The sequence below is a fragment of the Polyodon spathula genome, unplaced genomic scaffold, assembly GCF_017654505.1.
Source record: "Polyodon spathula isolate WHYD16114869_AA unplaced genomic scaffold, ASM1765450v1 scaffolds_522, whole genome shotgun sequence".
Lineage (NCBI taxonomy): Eukaryota > Metazoa > Chordata > Actinopteri > Acipenseriformes > Polyodontidae > Polyodon > Polyodon spathula.
This window is the reverse complement of record NW_024472013.1, coordinates 15,246-22,822: the sequence shown is the minus strand read 5'-3', so window position 1 is coordinate 22,822 and position 7,577 is coordinate 15,246. Positions and strand designations below refer to the sequence as shown.

General features: G+C 37.2%; 1 long non-coding RNA gene across 1 annotated transcript; it reads left to right on the top strand.

Moving 5' to 3' along the window:
- Positions 1 to 2,443: 2,443 nt before the first annotated feature.
- Positions 2,444 to 5,830, top strand: LOC121308182. Its single transcript, XR_005948476.1, has 3 exons — positions 2,444 to 2,472; positions 3,702 to 3,728; positions 5,631 to 5,830. It is a non-coding gene; the product is annotated as an uncharacterized LOC121308182 (long non-coding RNA).
- Positions 5,831 to 7,577: the final 1,747 nt, after the last annotated feature.

Here is a 7,577-nt window from a genome sequence, read left to right as displayed (position 1 = left end):
GTAGCATTTGGAACATGCACATTCCAAGGTACATCCTCAGCAGACCGGTATAAAGTGCAGAAAAGAGAAATGTGCTTTCTCTTGAGCATACTAGAAAAGACTACTGTTTATCAATATCTTTTTTGCTAAATTCCTGCATCCTTTAACCCAGAAACACTAGTGCAGGTACACTCTGAGGAGAGAATAGTGATCCAGCCACACTACTGTTACTGTACCATCCAAGTACTGGCCCACGGGCCCAAATAGGCTACCACAAAATATTCTATTTTATAAACATATTAACACTAGTACCCCAGTACAGCATTGACTAAATCAAACCTTAAAGCTTAATAAATATGGTCTAGGCTAAAACAGAAGCTTCAATTTAGTACTGATTTTCAGACAATATAACTGAAGTGTTGTGTAAATTTCCACCTGTCTTGCAATATCCAGTTATATTGCCCAACATTTAGGTATTGTAAATGGTATTTTCTCTTCCCAAAAGGCAAATAGCAGGCTAGATCTTTTCTAAAATGTTTTCTAAAATTGTTCAAGATGGTGGTTGGGTTGACCTGATTTATGAATTGAGTATTTGCAAATACAATGATGATTCAAATCTTAGAAATATACATAGACTGAGCAGGACTAACTAAGTATTAAAGTGATTCCAGTGCCCAAGCTCTTAATATATTGGGGGTTTAGCTTGTATAATGTGCATGTATTTTACTTGTAAATCTCAAATCTCGGGGGATAGAATCTCATATTCAAAATAAATAAATAAACAATATGAATCAATAAATGAAGGAACAAGCTGCTGTTGACTTTAGAAGAAATACCATTAAAGTTGTCAAATATTGATCCCTGTTCATAGTTTTTTCAAAATTCTGAAAATTCCACCTTTTAGAGAAGTTATTTAAACTGTCAAATCTCTATTTGCGCGTGAAACCTTACGTTTAGTTCTGCAGCTGATAACTGCTGTAATAAAAATTAATAGCATTTAAAAAAAAAAAAGAAAAAGAAAAATGTAATCCAATTGTATTGACTGAGTGTTTTCATGCAACATTTTGGTGTTTGTATACCATACCACCATTCAAAACTGCTTCATTATTACTGATAATTCTGGCTGCTGAAATGAGGTGATGATTGTTCTAATTATATTAAAGTGTACGAAGGGAAGCGGATGCTAATATGTGTTGCAGTTGCTGAAGTTTTCTGCAGCAAGATCACAGACAGAACACTGAGGGAGATATAAAGCTCTGCACTGCTGGGTTTAAGAAGGGCTAGCATGTTTATTTGTTCTTCATGCAATCACACTGACATGTTCCTGTAATCAGACAATGTTAGACAGTTTGCAGTGTGTGGCTCTATACGTTCATGTAAGTTTTCCTCACAAAACAAACAAACAAAAAAAAAAGACAGGACTAATTTTTTTCCAAGTCAACTGGCAGATTTGTTTTTTTCTGGAACAATAAGCAGAGACAGCTTGGGTAAATGCGTTAATGTAATTTGCTACTGTTGGTGAGCTTCGTGATGTAAATCTGTTTCATCCATTTTATAATTCACCTTGACATGACATGGAGGGTAAAATGACTGCAGTCTGCGGGCAATATTAGATCCTTTGGGTCTTTGTACAGTATGTGTGGTCATGTGACAAGCCCACATCACATGGCCATTGCCTCGGTTGCACGTTTCTCAACTAATGAGCTGCATGATTGAAAAAGCTTCTATTGTTTTATGGTGACTTGTTTTTTTTTTTTTTTAATTGAAAATGGTAATTAATCGTTATACTAAAATGAGAGTATGTAAGGACTGGTTATCAAGTGTAAGTGTCATACTTTTACACTCTTTAAAATCGAAATAAAAAGTGTGCTACTGTAGCAAAGCAGAGCCTCAATTGGCCACAAGTCATTTTAGAATACAGCCCTGAGCTCAACCAAAGAAAGCATTACTTGAGATGTCTTGGCTCCTAGACTGCATTACATGGATACCTATCTTCACCGGTGACAGTCAACAGGAGAAATATTCTTTGTGCATTCAAAACAACTTGTAGGCCTTTTATTTTTTTTTCGAGTGAAAAGTGGGCTCCAGATTTTAATAAATGGTGTAAACTTAGCACAAGAGTAAATGCTTAGTAAATCTGGCCCATATGCTTGACTTTTTACATTGTGTTTTTAACCATCCGATAGTATTGATAGCTGATAGTACTGATGGCTGTTTTATTTTTGCATAGTAGTATTTTTCATGCTACGTTTATGTGTATACAAAGGTAAAAGAGGTCGTGTAAGTGTAGCATATTGCATGAGATCAAGTACATACCTCTAATGAAATAACCCCCCCTTTAGTATACATAAAAAATCGTGGTGCACATTGACCTTTCTTGTTTAAAAAAAAAACAAAAACAAAAAAAGCATTTAAATATAAGTCTAGAGCTGTGTTCCACCGCTTGTCTTCTTCAAACGTGTCCTGAGAGAGGTCAAACAAGAATATAAAAAGGTAATTGTTGTGTGTTTGAAGAGAGCACGGAGAGTGTCTTTGGAGACTGTGGTGTGGGGGGGGGGTGTGTGTGTGTGGGGGGTGTGTGTGTGGGGGGGGGGGGGGGGGGGGGGGGGGGGGGGTGGGTGGGGGGGGGGGGGGGGGGGGGGGGGGGGGGGGGGGGTGGGGGGGGGGGGGGGGGGTCGGGGGGGGGGGGGTGGGGGGGGAATTGCAACGGTCGGGGGGGTTAAATTTCTCCCTGTCAAAACACGTGGGAATGTGTCTGGAGCCGTGAATTGAGTAAGTGATTTAAATAATGATTTTCCAGACACAGGTGTATAGGGTGATCCCGGGTGTTAGTGAGTAATGATTCGAGTTGGTATTGATGAAAGGTGAAGGTGTGCCTTGCTGTCCCGTCTTGTTTGTTTGTTTTCATTTGTGAGTGTTTTTGTAGACCTTTTGTTTTGGCCCTAAAAAACATCTGGAAAACAAAAACCGGGCCCCCGGAACACAGACAAACCACAAACATTACCAACAAAAACAGATCTCAAACACCTGCCACACGAGCGAGAATACGCCAATAATTCTTGCGGAAATTTGCCGCAGCTTTGTGTCTGAGTCTCTATCCCTGTCATTACCATCTGATCTGGGAGGCTACTGCCCCACACAGAGTAATACCTCTGTGAAATAAAATCAATACATTGAGTAAATGCTTCTCTTGCCTGTAGTCCATGTAATGCACTACCAAGTCCCAGCTGTTTGGCAGATCATTTGACAGAGTTTATAACACTTGCATGTTAGTACAGTAGCTGACACAATTTCATTCATGTGGTGTTGTGTTCATTTTGCTCATGCACATAATGCACAGTACTTTATTCATAATTACGATGTGCATGTGTGCTCCAATAGTTCAATGTGCTTACAGAGCAAAATAAGAGAGGTGTTAACAATCCAAGATTGCCTTTTAAACAGTGGTTATTATAAAACCTGCATGTAACACTTAACAAGACAGTATACACTCATGAGGCATTCTGCTGTTTTAAAGACATACAATTATCTGTATTGTTCAGATTCAGTCATAATTTACAATTTGAAGTTATCTATTCGTTTTTGTTTCTTGATTGTTGTACTTGTGTCTTTTATGTTGTTGTTTGTTGTTGTTGTTATTTCATTCATTCACTCAGTAAAATGGCTTTGTTTTCTGCATGCTGCTGTTTCATCATTGTCCTCCATCTACTGTGGTCTCTCAGCCAGAAAACATTGTGCTGACACTCCAGGTAAAGTTACACGGCTCCATTGCTTGTCAGCTGCTTCCCATGTGCTATTGTAGCTTCCTCAGTAACCCAACTACATCCTTGGAGAGTGTAGAAGTCTAGCTGAGCCACACGATTTAGAACAGATACACTAAATGCATAATGAGGTGCTGTATTACTGTATTTCTTTTTCTGGATATCCTTTATTCTATAATGTTGCTTGTATATTTATTTGCTTTATTTAATGCTCGTTTTGCATGCTGCTGTTCTAGTATTTCTAAGTCCCTGTCCCCATGTTCAAGTTTAAAAGTTTGCTCACATTACTGCTCATAATTTATAGAATACCCTTAATATGGGATCGGGCATAAGCACCCTTATTACTGGACATCTGAATGTCTATGGTTGGTGATATTTCATTAATACCTATGCCAGGTGTTGAGTGTGTCTGTAGTAAAGCACTTTAAAGCACTTTACTACTTCATTTTAATGACTGCTCTACCTTGAACCTGATTGGCTGAGACTATCAATGAGGTTGATATTCGGTACACTACTTAGTGGGGTGTTCCAGGAATTGTGAGCAGCAACTCACAAGGTGCACAGCATTATTTTAATAACATGATTGTAATGTACATCTACATGTTCGTTCAAAGTTTTTTTTTTTTTTTTTTTTTTTTATCCTGCTTGATTGACTATAAAACATACAGAAAAGGAAAACATTCAATAATGTGGTGATGTCTAAAAACTATTGAAAATAAATGCTGACTTACTGAGAGAATATTTTCAGTTTTGTTTTCGCTTAGAATGAAATTTTCTCTCGTGTCAGTGTACCTGCAGGGTTAAACATATGTAATTTAAAGGCCCACGCTTTGCTTGAACAGTGAAAGTTCTGGAAAAAGTCTAAATGTTTACACAAACTAACATGGGAAAAATGTTGGTGGGTGTGGGGCATACATTTTAATTTTTGCTTCTGTAGTTTGTATATGGGAAGACATTTAACTGCCACTGTCATTTTGGTTATCCATTGAGGACATATTGAAACGTGAAGCCACATTACAGTCAAATCTCAAGCACCATGTGGCGGAGAAAAGCTGTACACAAGCATTGATAATTGTGATGGCTAAACAGATTTTGACCATGAAAGGGCACAATGCCAAGTAGCTATAGTCATTTTATGTACCGTTTGATATAATATATAGCCTAGAGCAGTTAGCTGGTAATTTAGTAGGCTGTAAAATGGATAGAAGTAAAGATCCGAATGAGGCATATAGTCACTATTGCATTAGTCTGAACATCTGTATCTCTGACAGACTGCAATGTCAGCCAGAAAAATAAGGACCACAGTGAAGAGATGTTCCATAATTTATAGGATACCCTTAATATGGGATCGGGCATAAGCGCCCTTCTTGGTGGAGCTGCAGTCAGAAGTGTCTGGAAGACCTTGACTACAGAATATTGTTGCACCAATCAGATTACTCAGTTACTCAAACACCTAGTGCAGGCAATGAGAAAGTTGTGCAACCCGGATAATGCATGGAGTTATTCAAGATGGATTTGGACAGAAAAGGTTGCCTAATAAAGTGGCCCCACCTCGTATCCTGTGCTTGGTTGCAATAAATAACACAAATTTCATAGAATCTGCATTGTTAATGTTAACCAGGGGCTAACTGAACAATACCAATAAAGCGTAGCAAATATCTTATCAAGGCACACACACACAGCATACACACATCCATATATATATATATATATATAGATATATATATATATATATATATATATATATATATATATTATTAGATATATATATATATATATATCTATATATATATATAATGCCTGGAAACTGTACCTCGAGCCTAAATGGTAAGATATGTACCACCTTAAGTGTAAGAATGTAACACCTTAAGCTTTCTCTTTTAATCACAGGCCATCTACTATGAAATTGGTTTCATTGTATGCGCTTCCCTGGGAGTGCTGTTTGTTCTGTTTATGCCTCTTGTGGGGCTTTGCTTCTGCATGTGTCGTTGCTGTGACAACTGCGGAGGAGAGATGCACCAGAGACAGAAGAAGAATGCTGACTGCCGGAGAGGCTGCTTTGTAACATTGCTCTTTGTGACGTCTCTCATAATCTCGTAAGTTTTACATGTATGGCAGTAGATGTTTTATACTACTTTTTTTAGATATGTTTGACAGGTGAGTTATTTTGGGGATAATGGGGGGGGGGGGGGGTCCCACTGACAAAACAGGGTGCATAACCCTCACAGTAAATAGACATTTATTCCCATTTTATGGCTGATGCAGCAGCTTGCCTGGCCTAGTTTTAAAGTATTTGAATTACCAACCCTTTTAGTACTGATGCTTCATTTGTGGCCACCTTTTGGTGCAATAATTCACATCTAATCCATGCCATGGTCTGTCCGGAAAACAAATGTACCCTATGTGTGACATGTTCAGCTCTTTATAAACATGGTAAAAATAAACCATATGAAGGAGTGATGCAGTGTGCTTGCATTACTTACAAAGTTGAATGTAACAACCACAAAAATAAACAAATTCTTCTTTCCCGCAAAATTGGTGTACACACAACAGCATGTGTTGCGGCGGTTTCCAAAGTAAATCATGCCCCTGCCAATACTGCCAAACTGGCCACAAATTATGGACTCGAGTTCCAGTGATGATGAGACGGAAGAATTTCAAGCTACATTATATGCCATTTAGCAGTATAAGTCCAGTATATGCAGTTAATTTATTAAAGAGCATATTGTTGTTTACGGACTAGTAAAGAAACAGGAGGAGTTGCGCTGTGCTACGGTGTGTTTCCCATCATCTCAACGCTACCTTGTCATTCATGAATAGTGAGCTAATTTAAAGGTTACATAATTGAAATGTACATGTATTGCTTCACTCTGTGTTTGAGATTTCTTAGTTACATTTTAAATAAACTCCAATGAAAGAGGTGTTAATTTATTAAGGTAATCCTTCATTATGCTTTAAAAAAAGTTGCCTTATGTTTCTGAAAGCTTAATTCTTCGTCCTTGATTTTCTGTTCTTACATAATTAATTAACAAGAACTGTATTACTCCTAATAGGCATCAAGTAAAACCAGGCTAAAATGTTTTGAATGTAATTTGGGATTATCATGCATTATTGTTACTCGTGTCTGTGATGTGTGAAGTAGTATCAGATGTTAATCACACAAATCATGTTGGATATTCAGAAGTTTTCATCCAGATATGACACCCGTCTTTATTAGTTAGAGCTAGAGTTACTGGTGCAGGAAAATGTCACGGCTGCAAAATATTGATCGCCTAGCAATATTTTGCCATTTTAAAATTCTGCCGCTACAATACTTTTCCGCTACGGTATTTTTTCTTTAATGTGAGTTCATAGAAATAAATAGTGAGCAATATGCGCAGTTTTTCAATGAACTAACTAAAGTTTTTTTTTTTTTTTTTTTTTTTTTTTTTATTATCTTTTAATTGGAATTAGTGTTTTGGTTGTTTAATATTCCTTTTTAACAGATGTTACCAGGTGTTAGTAGAAAAGGAAGATATAATTAGTATTGGCACTTTTTCATTCTAAAAGCTACCTAAGCAATATGCACAAGTTATGTATTAGTTAGAGCTTGAATGTACGAGTGCAGGAAAATGTCAATAGGCTGCAAAATATTTGTTATACTTGCCGTTCTAAAATTCTGCTGCTGCAATAACTAAGTTTTTTTTTTTTGTTTTTTTTTGCGCAGTTTTTCAATGAGCTTTTAATTGCTTTTGTAATGATGCACACAAAGGTTTGTTTAATATTACTCGTAACAGTGTTACCAGGGGGTTAGTAGAAAAGGAAGAATTAATTAGTGATTGGCTACTTATTCTCACC